The sequence below is a fragment of the Macrotis lagotis genome, chromosome X (genome assembly GCF_037893015.1).
Source record: "Macrotis lagotis isolate mMagLag1 chromosome X, bilby.v1.9.chrom.fasta, whole genome shotgun sequence".
Taxonomy (NCBI): Eukaryota; Metazoa; Chordata; class Mammalia; order Peramelemorphia; family Peramelidae; genus Macrotis; species Macrotis lagotis.
In genome coordinates, this window is record NC_133666.1 from 370,385,207 (window position 1) to 370,412,213 (window position 27,007).

At 34.1% G+C, this 27,007-nt stretch overlaps 1 pseudogene; it reads right to left on the minus strand.

The window, feature by feature from the left end:
• Positions 1–24,270, minus strand: part of LOC141499137 (fructose-2,6-bisphosphatase TIGAR pseudogene) — a 52,013-nt pseudogene extending 27,743 nt beyond the window's left edge.
• Between the last annotated feature and the right edge of the window lie 2,737 nt (positions 24,271–27,007).

Here is a 27,007-nt window from a genome sequence, read left to right on the forward strand (position 1 = left end):
AAGGAAAATGAATGGGGGGAAATGCCTAATTTTTCAACAAAGATTTTTTCCTGAAATTTTTGGTAAAATTTTTTTAAAAATATATTTCAGATGCCTATGATTAAATTCCCCCTTAAAGTTATCAAATCATTAACTTTTTTCATAAGGTTTCATGTTATCCCCCATGTTTAAAGACAGAACATTAACATATTACAATTGTTTATATCTTATGCACTTGGATTTTATCATTTCAAAGTAACATCTCATAGTTTTTGAATAATTTTAGGTATCTACAACCTGGTAGAAAAATCAATGCTGAGCAATTCAATTTAAATCTGCTTTAACTTACACCTAATATTATCAAATCAGACAAAAAGCAAAATATTTCAGGATCATGATCCAGAATTCTTAAATTTCTTGCTCAGAAAAATCTTATCTTTCTATCTCTTCATTGGCTCATTTCTACTAAACCTTTTATTCATATTCAACATGAACTTTTATTAATGCATTTGCTGCAACTTTCCCAAATAAGTGTACATGATTTAGCCTTATAGTCTTTCTCTATGGTATTGTTACTATAATTAACCACACCATTGTATAGTTCTCTATCTGTGAATTTCTATACCTACTTTGAGTCATCATTTTATATACCCCAAATCTGATGAACCACTAAAGTCTGTTTTCTCATTATATCTTTTTACATTTCTTTGTGATTATTTATGTTTAAACACATGAATTTTTGTTCAATTTTCAATCTTTAATTATTTTCTTTTGGTCTCATATTTTGCATTATTTTATATCTTCTATTTGTGTTCTTATATTTTTAAGGCAAATATACTAAAATTTATTTTATTGTAAATCTCCACAACAATATTTCTCTTTCTGTATCCTGAATCTATCAGATCTCCAATACATGGACAGGTAGCATACTTTAGTACTTTGAAATCGTGTTCAGTTATTGCCTTATTGTTCTTAATCTTTCAAAGTTGTATGTCATTCAAATGATCTTATTTTATAAATTGTCCTCTGGGTTCTGCTTAATTTTATATGTATGAAATCAATCCTTCAATTTATTTTCTGTATCAAAATAGTATACTAAATTCACTTGTAATAATTTGTTCCATACCATAAACATAAGATATTTTTTTCATTTAAGAAGCACTCCTTAGTTTGTAGTTCTTTACTACCATCAAAAGAGCTGACCCACACACACACACACACACACACAAATAGTGAGTTCTATATTTATGTACATATAGAATGGTTAAGTGTTCTTCCTTTGTCTTTCATCTTATTTTTTGTAATATAGACCTAGTAGTGGTATTATTGGATTAAAGGGCATAATATCTTTCTTTGCATACTTCCAAAGTGTTTTCTAGAATTATTGTATCAATTCAGAGCTTCAACAAGGGAATATTAAGGAAGATAAAATTCTTCCAAAAATTCTGCTTTTCCTTTATTTTACCGTTATCAGTTTAATGACTAGACTCTCACAAATACTTTAATTTTTAATTATCTAGTTTTTAATGATTAGAAGCAGGATGTTTTTATTATTTTCATTTCTAAATATGTCTTTAACCTTTTTCCACCCAAAAGTTATTTCATCATTTTTTTCTTATCCAATCCCCTCATTCTTAATTTAAAATTTCTTATTTTTACAATTTATCCACTTGCAAATTTATGAGTCCCACAATATCCTCTCATCCCCCCACCCCATGATAGCAAATAATCTGGTCTAAGTTGTCTATACACATTCATGTTTAATTTATTTCTATATTAGTCATGTTATGAAATAGAAATTGAAATTAAGGAAAACAAAAGTGTAAGAAAATAAAAAAATATAAAAGTAATTTTAATAATTAAACAGCATGCTTTTCTCTGCATTCAGACTCTATGATTTGTTTAATTTAATTTTTTTTGGATGTGGATATCATTTTGCATAACAGATCTCTCAAGATTGTCTTTGATCATTGAACTGAAAGGAGTTGATTCATCTTAAAATGTTATTATTAACAATAAAATGTTCTCCTGATTCTGCTCACATCATTTAGTATCAGTTCAAGTAAATTTTTCCATAATTTTTTTTCCCTAAAAACCAATCCACTCATGATTTCTTGCAGAACAGTTTTATTCAACAATATTTATATATCATAACTTGTTAAGTCATTCTCTAAATGATTGACATTCTCTAAATTTCTGGGGTTTTGCCTCTCAGACAAGAGCTGCTACAAATATTTTTGAATTGTTTCCCTCTTTTTTAAAGATTTCTTTGGGATATAGACATGGTAGAGGTATTCATAGATAAAAGGGTATGAACAATTCTGTTGACCTTTGGTCATGGTTTCCAATTAGCATCCAACAAGAATGGCTGAATCAGTTTACAACTCTACCAAAAGTACATTACCAAGGGTGGCTAGGTGGCATAGTGGATAAAGCACCAGCCCTGGAGTCAGGAGTGCCTGGGTTCAAATCCGGTCTCAGATACTTAATAATTACCTAGCTGTATGGCCTTGGGCAAACCACTTAACCCCATTTGCCTTACAAAAAAACTTTAAAAAAGTACATTACCACCTCAATTTTCCCACATCATCTCCAACTTGATCATTTTCCTCTTTCATCATTTTAGCCAATCTGATAGATATGAAGTGGTACAATAAAAATATTTTAAGCTGCATTTCTCAAATAAAAAATGATTTGAAGCATTTTTATATGACTATAGAAAATTTTAATTCAAAATCTCAGTTGATATTCATTGACTATAAAATGGAGAATGACTTAAATTATTAAAAATTAAACTCAAAACTCAATATATTTTACAAATGAGTCCTTGCAGTTGAAATCATCCATCTTGCAATTTATAATATTATTTATCTCTTCTTTTGTCATAAATTTCTCCTCATTCCATTGATCTGACAAATAGACATCTAATGCCCACCTAATTGATCAATGAAATACCCTTTATATCTAAATCCTTATGTGTTTTGAAATTTATTTTGGAATAAGGTGTTAGATGTTGGTCTATAACTAGATTTTTCTCATACTATTTCCTACTTCTCTCAACAATTTTTGTCGAATAATGAGTTCTTATCCCAGAAGGTAGTTTTTTCAGTTCATCAGACAGTAAATTACTTGTAGTACCATTTCACTAGTACCTAATCTATTTCGCTAAGCCACTTCTTTATTTTTTAGCCAGAACCAAAAAAACCCCAACAAATAATGACAGTCACTTTATAATATAGTTTTAGAAGTAGTATAGCTAGGCTACTTTCCTTTGCATTTATGTTAATTAATCTCTTAATTTTCTAGATCTCTTGTTGCTCCAGATGAATTCTGTTACTACCTTTTATTCAGCTGTAAATTAGTTATTGTGATAGTTTGATTGGTATAGAATTGAATAAGTAATCAATTTAGGAAGAATTGTCATTTATATTATATTAGCTCAGTCAACACATGAGCAATTGACATTTTCCCAACTCTTAGATATGAATTTCCTTTTTTGAAGCATAAAAATAATTTTTATTATATTATATTATACCTCAACCTTCACAGGAGCAATTGACATTTTCCCAGTTATTCATTTATTTTTCCCTTTTTTCTCTAAGAAAGAATTTATTTATTTTGAGTTTTACAATTTTCCCCTATTGTTGCTCCCCTGCTCCCACAGAAGGTAGTCTGCTACTCTGTATATTGTGTCCATGGTATACACTGACTCAAGTTGAATGAGATGAGAAAAAAATCATATACTCAAGGGAGAAAAATAAAATATATGAATTAGCAAAATTACATTAAAAGGTAACAGGTTTTTTTTCCCAGAAATTTAAGGTAATAGTCTTTGGTCAAACTCCACATTTCTTTCTTTGGATACATATGGTATTCTCCACTGCAGATAGCCCCAAACTGTCCCTGATAGTTTCACAGATGGAATGAGCAAAACCATCAAAGCTGATAATGACCCCCATGTTGCTGTTAGGGTGCACAATGTTTTTTCTGGTTCTGCATATCTCACTCAGTATCAGTTCATGTAAATGCTTCCTTGCTTCCCTGAATTCCCATCCCTTCTGGTTTCTAATAGAACAAAAGTGGTCCATGACATACATATACTATTATTTGCTAACCCATTCCCCAATTGAAGGATATTCACTTACTTTCCAATTCTTTGTCAACACAAGCAGGGCTATTATGAATATTATTTTAATTTAATTTTTAATGTTTTAACCTTTTTTCATAATCTCTTCAGGGTATATACCCAGTAATGGTATTGCTGGATCAAGGGATATGCACATTTTGTTGCCTTTTGGGAATAATTCCAAATTGCTCACTGGAAAGGTTAGATGAGTTCACAGCTCCATCAACAATGTATTACTGCCCCAGATTTTCCATATACCTTCCAACATTGATCATTGTCCTTTCTGGTCATACTGGCCAGTCTGAGAGATGTGAGGTGGTACCTCAGAGAAGTTTTGATTTGCATTTCTCTAAAAAATCGGGATTTAAAGCAATTTTTCACATGACTATGGATCAGTTTGATTTCCTAATACGAAAATTGGCTTTGCACATCCTTTGACCATTTGTCAATTGAGGAATTGCCTGTTTTTGCTTTTAAAGTTAGACTCAGTTCTCTGTATATTCTATAAATGAGTCCTTTATCAGAAATACTAGTTGCAAAAATTGTTAACCAACTTACTACATTTCTTTTGATCTTGGTTACAGTGGTTTTGTCTGTGCAATAGCTTTTTAATTTAATGTAATAAAAATTATCTAGTTTATTTTTAATGATGTTCTCCATCTCTTCTTTTGTCATAAACCATTGCCATTTCCAGAGATCTGACAGGCATAATACTCCTTGATCATCTAGCTTGTGTATAATATTGTTTTTTATGTCTATGGTGTGGTATATGGTGTGAAGTACAGGTCTAATCCAAGTTTTTTTTTTCCATACTAACTTCCAATTTTCCCAAGAGTTTTTTAAGAGATTTTTTTTTATCCCAATTGATGAAATCTTTAGGTTTATCAAACAGCAGAATACTATAATAATTTCCTGCTGTTGCACCTACTCTATTCCACTGGTCCACCGCTCTATTTCTCGGCCAGTACCAGACAGTTTTGATGACTGATGCTTTATAATATAATTTTAGATCTGCTAAGGTTAAGCCACCTTCTTTTGTACTTTTTTCAGTGAATCCTTGGAAATTCTTAACTTTTTATTTCCCCATATCAATGTACTTACAACTTTTTCTAACTCATTAAAGGAATTTTTTTGCAATTTTGATTGGTAGGGCACTAAAAAGTAGCTTAGTTTTGGTAGAATTGACATTTTTATTATATTAGTTTGACCTATACATGAACAGTTGATGTTTGCCCAGTTATTTAAATCTGATTTAATATGTGTGAAAAGTATTTTGTTATTTTTTCCAAAAAGTTTCTGAGTCTGCCTTGGCAGTTAGACTCCCAAATTTTTTATATTGTCTGAGGTTACTTTGAATAGGATTTCAATTTCTAGCTCTTTCTGCTATATCTTGCTAATTATATATATATATACATATATATATATATGATATATATTGAGAATTTATAAGGGTTTGTTTTATATCCTGCTAATTTGCTAAAGGTCCTAAGTATTTCTAGTAGTCTTTTTAAGATGATTTTATTAATTTTTCCTTTTTTTTAGAATTTCTCATTTGGTATTTCATTGGGGGTTTTAAATGTGTTCTTTCTCTAATTTTTAGTAGCATATTTAGTTCATTGATTTCCTCTTTCTCTAATTTATTTATGTAAGCATTTAAAGATATTATCTGTCACCTGACAGCCACCTTGAGTGTTTCCCATAGGGTTTAGTATGTTGTTTCATTATTGTCATTATCTAGGATGAAATATATAATTCTTTCTATAATTTGCTGAGACTATCTAGTTTCCAATTACTTTTCAGTCTACAACTCTCTGGCCCAATATTACACATGATTTTTATTGCTTTATTATCTGAGAAAGATGTATTCACTATTTCTGCCTTTCTGCAATTGATCATTAGGTTTTTATGCCCTATTAGATGGGCAGTTTTTGTGTAAGTTCATGTACTGCAGAAAAAAAGCATATTCATTTCTATCCTCATTCAATTTCCTCCATAAGTCTATCATATCTAGGTTTTCTAACAATCTATTTACCTCCTTAACTTCCTTCTTGTTAATTTTATGATTCAATTTATCTAAATCTGAGAGTGGGAGGTTGAGGTCTCCCACTAGCAGAGTTTTGCTGTCCATGTCTTCTTGTAACTCTTTCAACTTCTAATAGAATTTGGATGCTATATCATTTGGTGCATAGATATTTAGTATTGAAATTATTTTATTGTCTATTGTACCTTTTTGGATGATATAGTTTCCTCCCTTATCTCTTTTAATGCTATCTATTTTTGCAGCTGCTTTGTCTGAGATAAGGATTGCTGCTCCTGCTTTTCTCACTTTAGCTGAAGCAAAATATATTTTGCTCCAACCTTTTACCTTTACTCTATATGTATCCCTCTGCTTCAAATGAGCTTCTTGTAAGCAACATATTATAGGATTCTGTTTTTTAATACACTCTGCTATTCACTTATGTTTTAAAGGAGAGTTCATCTCATTTACATTCATAGTTGTAATAAAGAACACTTTATGGTCCTTCATGCTATTTTCCCTCTGTATTTTCCCCCCTTTTCCCCCTTTCCCCATATTCCCCAGTGTTTTGTTTCTGAATACCACCACCTTTAGGGTATTTGCCCTCCTATATCAAACCCCTGACCCTTTCTTTCTGCTTTTGCTTTTCCTCTTCCTCCTTCCCTCCCTTCTGTTAGTTCTCCTTTTTCTCCCCCTTCCCATCCCCTCCCCTTTTCCCCTTTTAATACTTGAAAGTGAAGATAAGTTTTGTAACATAACTGATTGTGGGTAAGATAACTTTAAGACAAGTCTGATGAGATAAAGATTTAAGTGGTTCTAACCACCTCCTTTCTTCCCCTCTATTGTCCTCCAGTCTCCTTACTGTCTCCTTTTTTAAGGAGGGAATTATTCTTAAATCATTCTATCTGAGTTACAAAAAAGTTATGAAAATCCATCACTTCTGGCTATGTATATTCTCTCTAATAGAGTTACAACTCTCAAGAGTTATTAGAGTCTTTCTCCCAGCTAGGGATATAAACAGTTTCTTCTTTTTGGATACCAGTCTCACAGAAAAGTCATGAGTGACCATCACTTCTGGCTAAGTATATTCTCTCTAAAAGAGTTACAGTTCTCAAGAATTATGAGAATCTTTCTCCCAGGTGGAAATATAGCCAGTTTCATCTTATTGGATAGCAGTTTTTTTTTCCCTTTACCATTTTTTATATTCTTTTACCTTTTCATGTATCTCTTGAGACTGCTGTTTGATGCCCAAATTTTCTATTTAGCTCTGGTATTTTTATCAGGAAATGTTGGAAATCTCCCATTTCATTAAATGTCAGTCTTTTCCCCTGGAAGTGAAGTCTCAACTTTACTAGTGTATTCTTGGCTGCATTCCAAGCTCCCTTGCTCTTTGTAATATCTCATTCCAGGCCCTTCCATCACTTGATGTTGATTTAGCCAGGTCATGTGTAATCCTTACTGTGGCTCCTTGATATTTAAATTGTTTCTTTCTCTCTGCTTGCAGGATTTTTTTCTTTTATCTGATAGTTCTGGAATTTGATAACAACAATTCTTGGTGTTTTCATTTTATTATCTCTTTCCAGAGGGCATTCATGTATTCTTTCAATAAATATTTTGCCCTCTGGTTCCATGAACACAGGGCAGTTCCATCACTAAATCCTGTAATATTAAGTTCAGGCTTTTTTTCTCCTCTTCAATGTTTTCATGAAGTTCTATAATTCTCACGTTGTGCCTTCTCAATCAGTTGTCAAGGTCAGTGGCTTTGCTGATGAGTTATTTTACATGTTCTTCTTTTTGTTCAATTTTTTTGGTTTTGTTTAACAGAATCTTGTTGTCTCATGAAGTCATTAGTTTCCACAGATTCCATTCTTTTTTTAGAGAAGAATTTTCTTCATTTACCTTTTGCAACTCCTTTTCCAATTGGTCAAATTCTATTTTTGAAGTTTAACATTTGCTCAAGTGCAGTTTTGAGAGAATTATTTTTATTTTTCTATTTGTCCATTTGTATTTTTCAAGGATTTGTTTTCTTGTTGCTAGTTGTTAATTTTCTCTTGCAATGTGTTAATTTTCTCTTCAGTTTCTTTTCCCAATTTTTCCAGTTGATTTTTAAACTCCTTCCTGATTTCTTCAAGAAAGTCGTTCTGGGCTGGAGACCAATTCATATTCTCCTTAGAAGTGCTAGAGCTCTCTGGGTTAGAATCTTTTTCTTCTAAGTATTTGTGCATGGGTCTCCCTTTTCGCTGTTTGTTTTTTTTCATTTTTCTAGGATCTTGTATTGGAGGGAAGGGCTGGCTGTCAGAAGTTTGCTTTTGAAAACCCTAGAGGTATTGTTTACTTAGTTTAGTAATTCCAAGTGCTGGCCAGAAGGTGTTGCTGGTTACTTTCTTTGGAGTTGTTGAAGCCCTCTCCCAGTTCTGGAGGGAGTGAGGAGGGGATGTGGAGGGAGTGAGGAAGGACAGCAGGATTTGAGTTTACCTTGTACAATGGGCTGGAAGCCAATATCCCTTTCAGCTGAGTGCACTCTGTAGTCCACACCTGAGCCTAAGGGTGTGGGGGTGGCAGATAACATTTGTTCCTGGAAAAATGCTCCACTAAAAGTATAGACCTCAGGTCATGCACAGAACTGAATGATTTCCCTGCATACAGAACTCCCCTCCCCCTTGGGCAAAGATTTCATGGCTAAAGGTTCTCAGACTCTACACTCAACACTGTGGCTAACTCTAATCCATTGGCATCCTCTGCTGCTGTCCCTGCACTGGTCCTCTGGTTTCTGCTCCCAGTTCACTCATGTTCTTCTCCTGGCTTCTTTTTCTGGGTTGTGTAGATTGAGTTTCGTTAAGAGGTTTCTTTCATGTTAATTTTGAGGGGGACACCAGGAGCATTTAGCGCAGTGCCTGTCTTCTTCCCACCATCTTAGCTGGAAGTCCGACTTTCCTTTTTGAAATGAATTTTATAATTATGCTCATAAAGTTTCTGGATTTGTTTGGGGAGCTAGATTGTCACTTTTTATATATTTTCTGTAGCTACCTTAACTGAAATTTCTCTTTCTAACACTTGCTATTGGTTTTCTTGATCATATATAGAAATGATGATAATTTATGTTGATTTGCTGAGTTATCCTACTACTTTGTTGAAGTTGCTATTTCTTTCAAATAGCTTTTGGATCATTTACTAGGGTTCAGTAATCATACCATCATATCAAAAAGAGTGAAAGTTTTGATTCTTTATTGTCTATTTTTATTCCTTTAATTTCTATTTCTCTTATTGCTAAAACTAAATTTCTAATACAACTTCAATAATAATAATGATAATGGGCATCTTATTGGAATGCTCCTGATTTAGCCCCATTACATATAAAGTTTACTGATAGTTTTAAATAAATAATGCTCATCATTTTAAGGAAAATTTAATTTATCCTTCTGTTATCTAGTTATTTTTTAAAAAATAGGAATGAATGCTATATCTTGTCAAAGGATGTTTTCAGAAAGCATGTTTTTTGTTGATTTTCATGTTGATATGGGAAATTATAATACTTGTTTTCCTAATATTTAACCATCTCTTTATACCTGGCATAAATTTTACCTGATCATGGTGGATTTTCCAAGAATAACTTGCTATAATTTACTTATTAATATTTCATTTAAAATGCTTGAATTGATATTCAGTGGGGGGGAGATTGACAGATAATATTCTCTGTCTTTGTCAATTTTGACTGAGATGTGAGCATCATATTGGTGTCATGAAAATAAAATCCTTCCTCATTTATTTTTTCAAAATAGTTTTTTATAAAATTGGAATTTATTGTTTTCAATATTTGGCAGAATTCACTTGTTGGGCAAAATAGTTCTGAATTATCAATATAATTCCCTCCTCATTGATGATGAGTTTAATCTGGTCATTTCTGATACTGGTGATTTGGTGTTTTCTTTTTCAAATCAGATTAATCAAAGTCTTATCTATTTTATTACTTATTTTTTCAGGAAATCCACTCATAATCAATCAAAAATGAAAACCATTTTCAATTTCATTAATTTCTCCTTTGATTTTCAGAATTTCTAATTTGATATTTAATTGGGAATATTTAATTTGTTCATTTTCTAGCTTTCTTAGTTGCACTCCCAGTTCATTGATTTCTTCTTTTTCATATTTCCCCTAATCATTGATTTGATTTCATCCCACAAATTTTGGAATTATGTCACATCACTGCCATTGTCTTGGATAATGTCTTTGAATATGTCAGTGATTTGTTGTTTGATTCATTCATTTCTTAAAATTAGGATATTTGGTTTTCAATTATTTTTTTTTATTTTATCTTTCTTTGGCCCTTTATTGCAGAAAATATTTATTGCACAATCTAAAAGGAGGCATTTACAATTTCTGCCTTTCTGCATTTGATTGTGAAGTTTGTTTTTTTTCCTTTAATACATGGTCAGTGTTTCTTTAGGTGCCATGTACCACCAAGAAGAAAGTATATTAATCTCTATTCCCCTTATTTTCTCTAGAGAGCTTTCTTTTCTAACTTTTTAAAATTTTATTCACCTTCTTCATTTCTTTCTTATTTATTTTGTGTTTAAATTTACTAATTTCTGAGAAGGAGTTTGGGGTGCCATATTAATCAAGATTTGCTTTTTATGTCTCCCCATAACTTATTTATCTTTTCCTGTAATAATTTGGATGTTATACCACTTGGTGCAAATATTACTAATATTTAACTTAGTTTTTATTGCCATTTGGACATAACTCCAAATCACTCTCCAAGAAAAGGTGTATTAGTCCCAGATTTCCCACATCCTTTCCTATTTTGATCATTGTCCTTTCTAGTCATATTGGCCAATCTGAGAGGTGTGAGGTGGTACATGAGAGATGCTTTAATTTTCATTTCTCTAATAATTAGTGATTTAGAGCAATTTTTCATTGATCCAGTAATGCCACTGCTTGGTCTATACCCTGAAGAGATTACGAAAAAGTGTAAAAACTTCACCTGTACAAAAATGTTCATAGCAGCTTTGTTTATGGTGTCAAAGAAATGGAAACTGAGAGAAAGTTCATCAATTGGAGAATGGCTTAACAAACAGTTGTATACTTGGACACTATTGTCCAATTAGAAACCAGGAGGGATGGGAATTCAGGGAAGCCTGGAAAGCTTTGCATGTACTGATGCTAAGCGAGATGAGCAGAACCAGAAGAACATTATACACCCCAAGAACAATATTGGAGTGATAATCAACTTTAATGGACTTGCTCATACCAACAGAGCAGCAAGCAGGCAAAATTTTGGGGTGTCTGTATCCTGAGAAAGAATTGTGGAGTCTGAACAAAGACCAAAGACTATTACCTTTAATTTAAAAAAAAATGTTGTCTTATAATGTAATTCTGCTATGTCTCATACTATATGTTTCTTTCTTAAGGATATGATTTCTCTCTCATCAAATCCAACTTAGATCAATCCATACTATGGAAATGATGTAAACACTAGCAAACTGCCTTCTGTGGGGAGGGGGGGAGGGAAGTAAGAGTGGTGGAAAATTGTAAAAGGCAAAATAAATAAACCCTTTCTAAAATTAAAATTTATATATAATATATATATATATATATGTATATATATATATCTTAGTTCATTGCTTTTGGTATTCCTTAGGAAGATGTTGTTTCCTTCTTTATCCATTTTAATGAGATCTAATCTTGCATTTGCTTTGTCTGAGATCAGGATTGCTAAACCTCTGTTGTTGCTGCTGCTATTGATTTTCTTCACCTGATGCATAACCTATTCTGTGCCACCATTTACCTTTATCTGTATCTCTCTGCTTCAAATGAGCTTCTTCTATGCAACATATTTTAGGATTCTGGTTTTTAATCCACTCTGCTATCTGCTTCCATTTTATGGAACAGATAAGTTTAATAATTATGTATATTCTCCATCCTATCTTTGCCCTCTGAAAATTTTTCCCCTTTTCCCTTAACTCTCCTCTCCAATCTTTTACTTCTAACTGTTGCTTCTCAAAATCTGCCCTCTCTTCTTTCATTCTTCCATTTTTCTTCTCCCTTTCTCTTTTTACTTTACTTTTTTCTTTTCTTTAACTTTACCTTTACTTTTAATTTTGCTTTACCTTTTATAAGCCTTTCCTTCCCTTTTATATTCTATGCCCCTCACTTCTCTGCAGGCTAGAATATATTTCTAAAAGAATGGGAAATATATGTTATTTCCTTTTTCAAATCTGTTGAGAGTAAGATTTACTCAGTGTTCATATCTGTCTTTTTTTCTCTTTACTATAAAACATTCTTGCTGACTTTTGATTTTATTTATCCTCTAATGTCTCTATCTTCTTCTCCCAGTATAATGCTCTTCAACATGTATTAATTTCTTCACACCTGTCTTGTATTGACAACCTCTGTCAAAATATACTGTATTTGCTCTGAGAGAATTACAATTCTCATGAATTGATTTATAGGCTTCATCACATCATAATCACTTCATAGCAACACATTCTGTGCAAGAAGCCTCCCATCAACTGTTCCTTTAAAATATAAATCTCTCTCCAGCTATCCCAATAGAAATATAACCCTCATGAGTTAAAATAACATCATATTTTAATTAATTGATACTCATTGTGTATCTCAGTGTGCTCTTTTTAATTGACTTTAGAGAAATGTTCTGAACAGTTACAAATATTGTCTTCCTATATAGAGAAGTAGTAAGTCTAATCTTATAGAATAACAGTTTCTCCTTTCGCTTTACCTTTTAACATATCTCTTGAGTCTTGTATTTAATGATCAAATTTTCTGCTCAGTTATAGTTTCTTTATCAAGTAAGTTTGAAAGTCTTCTATTTCATTGAAAAAAATATATTTTTACCAATGAAAGAATTTCCTAAATATTGCAGCGTAGTTTATTCTTAGTTGTAATCCAAGCTTCTTTACTCTCCTGACAATCATATTTTAAGTCCTCTAATCCTTTGATGTTGAAGGCTATAAATACTGCACAATCCTGACTGTGGCTCCATGATATTTAAATTGCTTCTTTTTTACATGCTTGAAAATTTTTCTTCTTTATCTGAGAATTCTGAAATTTGGCTAAAATAATCCTTGAAGTTTTTTATTCTGGGGGCAATTGATAGAATTTTTTCACAGACTATTTTCTTTTTCTTTTTCTAGGGTGTTAAGAAAGTTATCCAATATAATTTCCTGAAAGATATTTTCTAGACTCTTTTTCTGGTCATGGTTTTCAGATAGACCAATAATTTCTTAAATCGCCTTTCATGAAACTGTTTAAGAGATCTGTCATTTTTCTAAAGAGGTACTTTACATTTTGATCTACTTTTTCAATCTTTTGGTGTTACTTGATAGAATCTCAGGGTCTCAAAATGTCACTAGTTTTTATTTGTTAAATTTTAATTTTAGGGATCTATTTTCTTCAGTTAGTTTTAGTGTACCTTTTCCTAGTTGGTTAATTTTGTATTTAATGAGTTACATTCCTTTTCAGTTGGCCAGTTTTAATTCTTGATGAGTTATATTAGTTTTCCAGTTTGCTATTTTTACTTATAAAATGATTCTTTTTTTCATATGGTCAATTTTACTTTTTAAAATATTGTTTTCTTCAGTCGGTTTTTCTTAATTCTCTTGCATGAGTCTCATTTCTTTTCTCATTTTTTCTTCTTCCTTTCTGCTTTGTTTTCTTTTTGACCTTTTCCAAAAGATCTTCTTAAATTTACCTCTTTGAGACTTATATAGTTTTTTTTTTATTGTTTTTTTTTTTTCTCTTCTGAGGTGATCGCTTTCAGAATAGTGGCTATATTGTCATTGCTTCTTTTTTATCATTTTGATAACTGATCTTTGCTGCTAGGGCACATGGGGTATAATACCATACTTTTTATTCTGGGGGCCTGAATCTGTTCTATGCCTTACCACTTCCCAGTTACATTGCCCATGATGTTTCAAGTGTTAGCAGTTAGTTCCCTGCATTAAGGTAACCCAACACAGCCTTGTCTGTTGCATGAATGTGCTTGGGTCTCTGTCTTCTGACCTGGGGTTTGGAACCTCACTGTTGGCCCATTGGACCATTGACTTTCTGAACTTGTGTTTGAGCTGCGTGTTAACTAAGTACCTCTCACTCACTTTCTAAGCTAGTCTTTACTACCCTTTTAACTCACAAGACAGATAGTTAGTGAAGCTCCTCCATATCCTCAGTTACGAACTTGCTTCATTCTCTTTTTGTGGGTTCTATAGTGTTACGGTCAATTTAGAGAGTTCATTAAACTTTTTTGGGGGGAAAAAACCTCTGAAAGTTTCCTAACTTCATGTTACCATCTTGACTCTGCCCCCAGAAGACTCCCAAGAGTTAGTTTTTATAAAAAAAAATAAAATCAGAAAAAAAAATCACCCAATATATCAACAAAATTTAACAGTATATGAAACATTGTATGCCCTATCTCTGTCTTCTACAAGAAGATAGGAAAGCATTCTTTACTCATCTCTTCTTCAATACCAAACTTGGTCATTATTAATAGTTAGGTATCTTACTCATCAATCTGATGTGATGACAAGGAGCATGGACACTCATTGTAACTGTCTCTGTCTGCCTATCTATCTCAGACTCTCTCTCTCTCTCTCTCTCTCTCTGTCTCTCATACATATACACACACATATGTATATTCTATGAAAAATGAAGGAAAAGAGGGGAGTGATTGAAATTTTAAAACTAAAGATTCACTAATTTGCTTTTTTTGTCAATCATCAAGAATATTTTATTGTAGAGCATCCACTTTAGCACCGAAAAATATAAAATGCTGCCCTTTAATACACTGTCTATTAAAATTGAAAATTTTGTAGCAAAGCACTGAAAAGTCCAGTTTGTCACTTTGTTCACAAGGTTGAGGCAAGAGGAATTTCTTTCCAGAAAAAACCCCAGTACTTGAGTCTAGTATTGGTCAATATCTTTTTATCAGTACCTAATCAATATTTCGAAATCTAATTTCCAATTGTCACATAGCTTGGAGTACTTGCTAACATTGGATAATAAAATTATACTTCTCTTAATCAAAAATTTAAATGATTGGAAAATCAAATGAAGCAAAATTTAACTGAGAATCATATATAAATACAAACATAGACACATACACATTTATATATTTATATATTTATTTTTTAAAGAAAGTGTTTATTTATTTTGAATTTTATAATTTTTCCTCCATTCTTGCTTCACTCCCCCCAACCCCCACGGAAGGCATTCTGTCAGTGTTTACATTGGTTCCATGCTATATATTGATCTCAATTGAATGTGATGACAAAGAAATCATATCCTTAAGGAATAAAAATAAAGTATTAGATAGTATAATTACATAATAATATAAAGCCTTATTTTTATTTGACCGTAATAGTCTTTGGTTTTTGTTCAAAGTCTATAATTCTTTCTCTGGATACAGATTGTATTCGCTATTGCAGATAGCTCAAAATTGTTCCTGGTTGTTGCACTGGAGGGATGAGCAAATCCATCAGGTTTGATCATCACCCCCGTGTTGCTATTAGGGTGTACAGTGTTTTTCTGGTTCTGCTCATCTCGCTCTGCATCAGGTCATGCAAATCTTTCCAGGCTTCTCTGAATTCCCATCCCTCCTGGTTTCTAATAGAATAGTAGTGTTCCAGGATATACATATACCACAGATTGTTAAGCCATTTCCAAATGAAGGACATTCACATATTTTTCCAATTTTTTGCCACCACCAGGGCTGCTATAAACATTTTTGAACAAGTGTAGATTTTACACTTTTTCATCATCTCTTCAGGGTATAGACCCAGTAGAGTTATTGCTGGGTCAAAGTGTATGCACATTTTTGTTGCCCTTTGGGTATAATCCCAAGGTGCTTGCCAGAATGGTTGGATGAGTTCACAGCTCCAACAACAACATATTAGTGTCCCAGATTTTCAACAATTCTTCCAACAACGATCATTATCCATTCTGCTTATATTGGCCAGTATGAGAGGTATGAGGTGGAATCTTAGAGATGCTTTAATTTGCATTTCTCTAGTAAGTAATGATTTGGAGCAATTTTTCATATGACTATGGATTGCTTTGATTTCCTCAGCTGTAATAGCCTTTGCCTATCCTTTGACCATTTCTAAATTGAGAAATAGCTTGCTTTTTTTAAAAAAAATTGACTCAGTTCTCTGTATATTTTAGAACTGAGTCCTTTGTCAGAAATACTACTTGCAAAAATTGTTTCCTAATGTACTACAACGATTTTGATCTTGGTTACAGTGGTTTTGTCTGTGCAAAAGCTTTTTATTTCAATGTAGTCAAAGCTATCTAGTTTGTTTTGCATGATGTTCTCTATCTCTTCCTTGGTCGTAAACTGCATTCCTTTCCATAGGTCTGACAGGTAAACTAGTCCTTGATCTTCTAATTTGCTTATAATATTGCTTTTTATGTATCAATCCTGTATCCATTTGGAATGTATTTTGGTATAGGGTGTGAGGTGTTGGTCTAATCTAAGTTTTGTTCATACTAACTTCCAATTTTCCCAACAGTTTTTATTGAAGAGAGATTTTTTAATTCAATAGCTGGACTCTTTGGATTTATCAAAGAGCAGATTACTATAAGCATTTCCTGTGATTGCACCTAGTCTATTCCACTGATGGATGACTGTATTTCTTGTCCATTACCAGACAGTTGAGGACCAGTGCTTTATAATGTAATTTTAGATCTGGTAAGGCTATGCCACCTCCTTTTGCATGTTTTTCCCATTGAATTTCTGGAAATTCTTCACTTTTATATCTCCACATGAATTTAATTACGTTTTCCAAACTCATTAAAGTAATTTTTTGCAATTTTCATTGCTAAGGCATTAAACAAGTAATTTAGTTTTAGTAGAATTGTCATTTTTATTATATTAGCTTGACTTGTCCATGAACAGTTAATGTACACCCAGGTATTTAAATCTGATTTTATTAGCGTGAGAAGAACTTTGTAATTGTTTTCAAAAAGTTTTTGATTCTGCCTTGGCAGGTAGAACCCCAGGTATTTTAATTTGTCTGAGGTTACTTTGAATGGGATTTCTCTTTCTAGCTCTTTCTGCTGTATCTTGCTTGTCATATATATATATATATATATATATATATATATATATATATATATATAATATAATATATATATATATATAAATTTTGAGTATTTATGAGTGTTTAATTTGTATCCTGCTATTTTGCTAAAGTTGCTAATTATTTCTAGTAGTTTTTTAGATGACTTTTTGGGATTCTCTAGGTATACCATCATGTCATCAGCAAAGAGTCAGAGTTTTGTCTCCTCCTTCCCTATTCTAATTCCTTCAATTTTTTTTCATCTCTTATTGCTGAAGCTAACATTTCTAATACAATATTGAATAATAGTGGTGATAATGGGAATCCTTGTTTCACCCCTAATTTTGCTGGGAAGGCCTCAAGCCTATCCCTTTTGCATATAATGGTTGTTGATGGTTTCAGATAGATACTGCTTATTATTCTAAGGAACGAACCATGTATTCCTATACTTACTAGTGTTTTTAGTAGGAATGGCTGCTGTATTTTATCAAAAGTGTTTTTCAGCATCTATTGATATGATTGTATGATTTTGTATTGGTATGTTATTGATATAATTAATTATACTAACAGTTTTCCTAATATTGAACCAAATCTACATTCCTGGGACAAATCCTACTTAATCATAATGTATTATCCTAATGATAACTTGTTATAATCGTTTTGCTAAGATTTTATTCCTATATTCATCAGGGAGATAGGTCTACAATTTTCTTTCTCTGCTTTAACTCTTGCTGGTTTAGTTATCATCACCATATTGGTGTCATAGAGTTAGGCAGAATGTGGTCTTCTCATATTTTTACACAGATTTTATATAAAATTGGAACGATTGTACCTTAAATGTTTGATAGAAGTCACTTGTGAACCCACCTGGCCCTGGATATTTGTTCTTAGGGAGTTCAATAATGACTTGTTGAATTTCTTTTTCTGAGATAGGGTTACTTAAGTTTTTAATTTCCTCTGCATGTAATCTGGGCACCTTATATTTTTTGTAATTATTCATCTATTTCTCTGAGATTGTAAAATATATTGGCACAGAGTTGGGCAAAATAATTCTGAATTATACTTTAATTTCTTCCTCACTGGTAGTGAGTTCACCTTTTTCTATTATGATACTAGCAATTTGGTTTTCTTCTTTCTTTTTATAAATCAAATTGACCAGAGGTATATTAATTTTATTGGCTTATTCATAAAACCAGCTCTTGGTATTATTTATTAGTTGAATAATTTTCTTTCTTTTGATCTAATTAATTTCTCCTTTAATTTTTAGAATTTCTAATTGGGTATTTAATTGGGGAGTTTTAATTTGTTCTTTCCCTAAATTTTTCGGTTACATATTTAGTTCACTGATTTCTTCTTTCTCTAATTTTTTCATGTAAGCATTTAAAGATATAATATATCCCCTGACAGGCTCCTTCAGTATAACCCATAGGCTTTGGCATGTTGTATCATTACTGCCATTATCTAGGGTGAAATAATTAATTCTTTCTATAATTTGTTGCTTGATCCACTCATTCATTAAAATGGGGTTATTTAGTTTTCAGTTAGTTCTGGGTCTATATCTCCCTGGCCCAATATTGCATATGATTTTTATTGCATTATGATCTAAGAAAGATGTATTCACTAATTCTGCCTTTCTGCAACTGATCATTGGGTTTTTATGTCCTAGTATATGGACAAATTTTGTGTAAGTGCCCTGAACTGTAAAAATAAGTATATTTCGTTCTATCCTCATTCAGTTTCCTCCATAGATCTATCATATTTAGGTATTCTAAAAATCTACTTACCTCTTTAACTTCCTTTTGTTTATTTTATGATTTGATTTATCTAAATCTGACAGTGGGAGGTTGAGGTCTTCCACTAGTGGAGTTTTGCTGTCTATGTCTTTCTATAACTCTTTCAACTTCTCTAAGAATTTGGATGGTGATCCATTGGGTGGAAACATTTAGTATTGGACCCTTTTAGAAGGATATACTTTCCTTCCTTATCTCTTTAAATGCTATCTATTTTTGCAGCTGCTTTCTCTATGATAAATATTGCTACCCCTGCTTTTTTCACTTCAGCTGAAGCAAAATATATTTTGTTCCAACATTTTACCTTTACTCTATATGTATCCCTCTGCTTCAAATGAGTTTTTTTGTAAGCAGGACATTGTAGGATTGTGTCTTTTAATTCAGTCTGCGATCTCCTTATGTTTTAAGGGAGAGTTCATTGCATTCACATTTAAAGTTATAATTACTGACTCTTCATTGCCCTTCATGCTGTCTTCCTTCTGTTTCCATTTTCCCCCATTTTCTCTTTATCCATCTTCCACAGTGTTTTGTTTGAATGAAGCCACCTTCAGTGTGTTTGTCCTCTAAATCGACACCCCTCTCCTTTTCTCCCTTTCCCTTTTCCCCTTCTTTTCTTCCTTCTATTAGTTCCCCTTTTTATCCCCCTCCCTGTTCCCCTCTTTTACCCTTTTAGAGTTTGAAAGGTAAGATAACTTTCTTAACTGGATTAAGTGTTTCTAAGTTTACTTTAAGCCAAGTCTGATGAGATGAAATTCATTTGGTTCTCACCTACTCCTTTCCTTCCCTCAATTATAATAGTTCTTAAGTACCTCTTGATGTAATGAGATTTACCCCATTCAGTCTCACTCCATCCTCCCTTCTCCTTACTGCCCCCCCTTTTAAGGAGGTATTGTTCTTAAATCATTCTGAGTTGCAGAAAAGTTATCAGTATCCATCACTTCTGGCTATGTATATTCTCTCTAATAGAGTTACAATTCTCAAGAGTTAAGAGACTCTTTCTCCCAAGTGGTTATATAGCCAGTGTCATCTTATTGGGTAGCATTTTGGGTTTTTTTGCCTTTTCATGTGTCTCCTGATGCTCCTTTTTGCTGTCCAAATGTTCTATTTCAGTCTGGTCTTTTCATCAGGAAATTTTGGAAATCTCCCATTTCATTAAATGTCCATCTTTTCCCCAGGAAGTGAAGGCTCAGCTTTACTAGATAGTATATTCTTGGCTGCATTGCAAGCTCCCTTGCTCTTTGGAATATCTCATTCCAGTACCTTCAATCCCTTAATGTTACTGAGGCTGAGCCCTGTGTAAACTTTACTGTGGCTCCTTGATATTTAAATTGTTTCTTTCTCTCTGATTACAGGATTTTCCTCTTTTATCTGATAGTCCTGGAATTTGGTCACAACATTCCTTGGTGTTTTCATATTAGTATCGCTTTCTGGAGGGGATAAATGTATTCTTTTTTTTATTTCTTAATTTAATTTAATTTTTTAATTCTCATTTTGTACAAATATTTTTACATTAATAAAATATTCTTGTTTAAGAATAAACAAAATACCCCTCCCCTCATGAATATAGACTTGCAAAGGGGAGAGAAAAAAATAAAAATAAAAATAAACAATAGTAATAATTGTAGGTATGGCCAGGTGGCACAATGGACAAAGCACCAGCCCTGGAGCCATGAGCATCCGAGCCCACATCCAGCCCCGTAGACCCAACAATCACCCAGCCGTGTGACATGCAAGCCACCCAGTCCCCACTGCCCTGCAAAAACCTAAAAGAAGAAAAAAAAAGACCCTAAATAAAATAAAATAGTAATAATGGTAGGGGTGGCTGGGAGGGCAGACAGAGCATTGGCCCTTGAGCCAGGAGTACCTGGGTCAAAATCCAGCCTCAGACACACAGAGATCACCCTGCTATGTGGTCCCAGGCAGGCCATTCAGCCCCATTTGCCCTGCACCCTCCCCCAAATAATAATAATAAAAAATGTGCTTCAATCTTTGTTCCAACACCAACAATTCTGTCATGGGTGGATCGCATTCTATATGATAAGTCTATCGCAAAAGTTACTTCCATATTTTTCCAATGTTGCCATTGCTAATCGCAACTCCCTCCTTTCTTATTTATTTCTCCACTACCATGTACTATATTTTCTCTCTCCTTTCACTCTGACTCTGCTGTAGGGTTGCTGAGTGGCGCAGCAGACAGATCCCTGCTCCTGGGGCCAAGAAGCCCTGAGCCCCCATACCACCCCTTAGGCCCAGCATCCACCTGGCCCTATGGTAATGTACAGGCCTTCCAATCCCAACCCCTTGCAAAAAAAGTAAAAAAATAATGTGTTATATCTGACCACTCTCCCCCCATGGTCCATCCTCTCCTCCATCATTCACATCCCCCCTCCCCCTGCCCATTCCCACCCCCTCCTTCTTATTCCAGATGCCTATCTCCTATTGAGTATATATGCTGTTTCCTCTCCTAGAGAGCAAAGGTTCCCTCATTCCCCCTTGCCTCCCCCCTTCCATAACATTGCAATAGCTCATTGTAATAAAAAAAATCTTATTATATGAAATATCTTGGCCTATTCCCCCTCTCCTTTTTCTTTCTCCCATTACATTTCCCTTTTTTTCTATTGACTCCATTTTTACACCATATTTTATCTTCAAATTCAGCTTTCTCCTGTGCTTCAACTATAAAAGCTCCCTCTACCTGCTCTATTAACTGAGAAGGTTCATATGAGTATTATCAGTGTCATTTTTCTATGCAAGGATACATGCAGTTCGTCATCATTAAGTCCCTCATATTTTCCCCCTCTCCTTCAATCTCCATGTTTCACCTGAGTCCTGTATCTGAAGATCAAACCTTTTGTTCAGCTCTGGCCATTCCAACAGGAACATTTGAAATTCCCCTGGTTCATTGAAAGTCCATCTTTTTCCCCTGGAAGAGGACATTCAGCCTTGCTGGGTAGTTCATTCTTGGCTGCATTCTAAGCTCTTTTGCCTTACTGTATATTATATTCCAAGCCCTACGAGCTTCCAATGTAGTTGCTGCTAAGTCCTGTATGATCCTAAGTGCAGCTCCGTGATATTTGAACTGTGTCCTTCTGGCTGCTTGTAACATTTTCTCCGTGACTTGGGAGTTCTGGAACTTGGCTATAATATTCCTAGGGGTTGGTTTTTTGGGATCTCTTTCTCGGGGAGATCAGTGGATTCTCTCCATTTCTATTTTGCCCTCTGCTTCTAGAATATCAGGGCAATTTTCCTGTAGTAATTCTTTGAAAATGATGTCAAGGCTCTTTTCCTGATCATGATTTTCAGGTATTCCAATAATTTTTAAATTACCTTTCCTAAGTCTGTTTTCCATATTAGTTGTTTTTTTCAATGAGATATTTCACATTTTCTTCTAATTTTTCATTTTTTTGGTTTTGAAATATTGATTCCCGATTTCTGGCAAATTCATCAATCTCCCTGAATTCTATTCTTTGTCTGAAGGATTTGTTCTCCTCAGAGAGTTTTCTTATCTCTTTTTTCATCTGGCCAATTTTGCTTTTTAAGGCATTCTTCTCCTCAACAACTTCTTTGAACTGTTTTATCCATTTGACCTAAGCTGTTTTTTAGCATTCTATTTTCTTCAGTATTTTTTTGTATTTCCTTGACTAAGCTGCTGACTTCATTTTCATGTTTTTCCTGCATCTCTCTCCTTTCTTTTCCCAGTTTTTCTTCCAACTCCCTCATCTGATTTTCAGTCTTTTTTGAGCTCTATCATAGCCCTAGCCCGATTTCTGTTTTTCTTGGAGTCTTTAGATGCAGGAGCTTGTGCTTCCTCATCTTCAGACTGAGTATTTTGATCCTTGTCGGGCTCATATGTAAAATATTTTTCAATGGTCTTCCTCTTGTTTCTCTGCTTGCTGATTTTCCCAGCCTGGGCCTGGTTTTGGGGTGCTTCTTGAACTTTTGGGACACTCCCACAAGGGTCTCAGTGTGTGAGGCTCTGTCTTCCCTCCTTGTCTATGATTGACCATATGCGCCCCCCTAGGCTATGGGGCTGAGGTAGGTGGGGGCCCTGCTGTTCAATGGGGGGCCTAGACTGCAATCAGGATCTGAATGTGGTCAGAGCCCCAGATTCCTGTTCCAGGGGCAGAGGACAGAGCTCGGCAGTCTCTCTCTCTTCACTCCCCTCCCTCAGCTCAATGGGCTCATACCTTGGAGGCTCCTGCTTACCAGCTCTGCCTGCTTCTGTTTCTGGGTCTGGGCTGCTGAAAGACCATGCTGCTGGCTGTGTGCCTTGAGGGCTGGGCTCCACGTGCTCACTCTAGCAGAGGTCCCCCCCGTTCCCCTGCTGCTGTGAGCCATGGCTCCCAGTGCCCTGGGGCTGCCTCCGGGAGGCTGAAGTTCTTTCACTCTGGCAGGCCACCACTCTGGCGGGCTGCCCCTCCTACCTTGGGGAGCAGTGCCTTTTTTCTCTTTTCTAGGTTACCTTGAGTAGGAGAACTGCCTCACTGGGTGCCTTTATGGGTTCTGTCTCTCAAAACGTTAGTTAAGAGTCCTTAGTTTCAAGTTTTATCAGAGAGCTCCACCCCAGATCAATGTATTCTTTCAATAACTATTTTGTCCTCTGGTTCCATGATACCAGGGCAATTTTCCAACACTAGACCCTGTAATATTAAGTCCAGGCTTTTTTTTTCCCTCTTCAATGTTCTCAGGAAGGCCAATAATTCTCAGATTCTCTCTTCTTGAGTGATTCTCAAGGTTAGTGGTTTTGCTGATGAGGTATTTTTTTTTCTATTTATCCTATCTTTTGATTTTGTTTAAGTGTCTGAGACCGGATTTGAGCCCAGGTACTACTGACTCCAGGGCTGGTGCTTTATCCACTATGCCACCTAGCTGCCCCGATTCCTCACTCTTTATCCTCCCAAATCACACATCTAAAATGTTCCCAATACATGTCATTTTACATTTGAAATATTTCCAATGCTGGTGGAGAGAAGACAGACACTGTCCTAAGGTCTCCTGTTGCTCCCTCAGAACTAGTGTGAATCAAGCCTCTTGATAGAATTTGTATCTACAAAGCCCAGAGTGAGAAGACTAGGAGAACATCTGTCAGAAGGGTGTCATAAGGGAGCATGTGTGAGCTGGGGGCAGAGTGGAGAACTAGTGCAAGGGTGACAGGGTGAGGCCCAGGACTAGCCTGAGAACAGCTGTGGAGGTTTTGGCTGTGTGCCTGGTGAGCTGGAGAGCTCCAGCGAGGATGATGGGAGAATTCCATTGCAGCGGGCAGATGAATTCCAGAGTGTGGCTGGACATTGATCCGGTCAGCTCAGCTAATCTGGAAGAACAAGGCCATCAGCCCTGTATTTTCAGCAGGATCACTATATTTCTAGTTGTGTCCCCTCCCCCCTTACCTGTGGGAGAATGTAACTCTTCCCAGAATAAAAGCAGTCATACCTATCCCTCTATCTTCCCCCTACCCTCCCCAAGCTCAGGTGTGGACAGCAGAACTCCCTGAGTACTGAGTAAAGATTAAGGAGATTAACTAGCTAGCACAAGGACTCGGGCCACATTGTTCAAGGATAACCAGTATACTGCTGCACACCCACTCTCACCCTGCTCTCAGGGAGTGGGCCACTAATCAAGGTCACAGACACTACAGAGAAAGCCAACAGCACCCTCTACTGGCTTTCCCACTTGTAATTACTAATATGTGAATTTTTGTACATATTCCTACAAATATTCAGTGCTAGACTAGTGGCTTATAAATCAATTTTTTTCTTTTAGTGCTCTATTTTTCTGGTTTATTGAGAACTGTTAACTTCAATAGTTGATTCAGGACAGCTATGTTCTAAATACATTCCTTTATTTCACATTTCAACAAGTGATAGGTTTGAATCAATTTTAATTACTTATAAGAGCCTGTTGTTAAGCTTTTTAATGGGAATATTTACATCTCCAAAATCTTATCAGTACTTGATTTCTTATGCTTACGTTAGACTTAGGAAAATATGAATAATGAATATTAATTTTAATAGTTTAGTCATACATTTTTCCAAGTAGACAAGTTCTTAAACATTTGCTAGCCTATTACAGTATCACTTTTTAAACAGTGCTTCAGTTTAATAGAAGTGTTAGAAAAGGTTCAGGGAATAAAATCTCAAGTTTAGAGACCTGATAAAAAGAGACTAATTTATAAAATTGACAAAGATGATAATGAAATTTTATAGTTTGAAAAATGTTTTATATTCAATATTTCATTTGGGTCTCACAACCCCTTTGTAATGAGTTTTGAGAAAACATTATTGATCTCTTCTTTCCTGTCAAAATGTCATTCCCCCTTGGGTTGATAAAGTAGACTATTCACAGAATTAAAATCAGGTGAGTATTCAGATTTTTCTACCATTGCTTTTTTCATTATTTTTTCCTAGTTTGAACTATTTCTTTCCCTTTTAAAAATCCACTTTGTTTCTCAAATTTGTTTTCTTTAATTATTTTTTTTTGTTGTAATCACCATCCAAAGCTATCCTTAAACTGATGCTAAATTTCAGTGATTCTTCTTCATTTTCTTGGATGACTATATCATTTATTTTATTTTTTAAATTGTCTTTTAATTTGTTGTTCATTCCCACACCAATATAAGATTCTTGAGGCTAGGGCCCTCAAGTTTGTTTTTTTTAACTTTGTTTACCCAGTGTCTAGCAAAGTTCCTGAAATATAGTATGTCCTTTTAAAATGAGCTATCATTTAAAATAAAATAAGGATTATCATGGACAAAACAAATGATCATTTTTTTAAGAATATGGAAATATATTGAATTTGCACAGAGACAGATACATTTCTGATCCCTCCTGTAATTCACAATGACATTTACAATAAACTTAAACTATCAACTATGTCAAATGGGCCAAATAGAAGACAAAGAGAAGAAAATGAAGCATTGTACATATGCAACTAGGTAATTGATATGAGTATAAAGCAGTTATCAGGAAACTCGTATGGTCACTGGTGATCCCTGATTGTAAGTTACTAAGGAAGGTATTTTTCTCTCTGATCTCCCCTTCAGGATCAATATTTTTTTTCTAATTCGAAGACAAAAATTTGGTCTCTAAGGTAGCTTCCAGTTCTAATTCTATGATCAGATAAATCATCCAATACTTTTCAAACCTGATAAATATTGTGTGCTTCTAATGATTCCTGTGGGCATGGTAAGAACAGGGTTCCCCCACTATTTTCCTTTTTCTAAAGAGTAATTAGTCTTGCCTAAAAAAGCAATAAATTTGTCACTGGAAACGTATTGGCCCAATCTCTTTTGATATAACTTCTTAGTGCAATAAAGGGAGAAAAAGTTACAATCTCATGGAATTAAGACGCCTCTGATTTGTTGCATGTTTAAAATCCACATGATTTATGATAGGGCTTGCCCTTCTGAATAGAATGTCTCCTTATGTAGATATGGGAAAAATATCTATATCTATATCTATATCTATATCTATATCTATATATATATATATATATATATATCAGTAAAGTAGCACTGTATCTTTGTAAAATATTTTGCTCTTTTTAAGGACAAAGTAAATGTCATATAAATATTCAATGATTTACTGAGTGCCTCATTTAAGGCAAAATTGAAATTGAACTAACAGAGAGCTATTATTAGAACCACTTTTAACATTTGATATAATCTATAATTGGATGAAATGGCTTTACAGCTTGTATTGCAGTTGAAATGGGTAATACAATGAAAATTTGGGAAGAAAAAACTGGATAGACAGTTTGCTATTTGATAGCATCTGCTGCAATAACCCTCCTGATTGTGTGTGTGTATGGGGGGGAGTCTTTTATTCAGGACTGGGTATAGACTCTTGTGCTTGTGGAGTACATTGCTGGAAAATCTGCTGAGAATGATCAAAAAAGATGAAATCAGGATTCCATGATTCAAATTGACTATTCTACAGAAATTGGACTACCAGCATTAGACCAAAAGATAACTTGCTCTGCCTCACTTAGGGCCAATGAAATGAAAATTGAGATACTGTTAATAAAGATA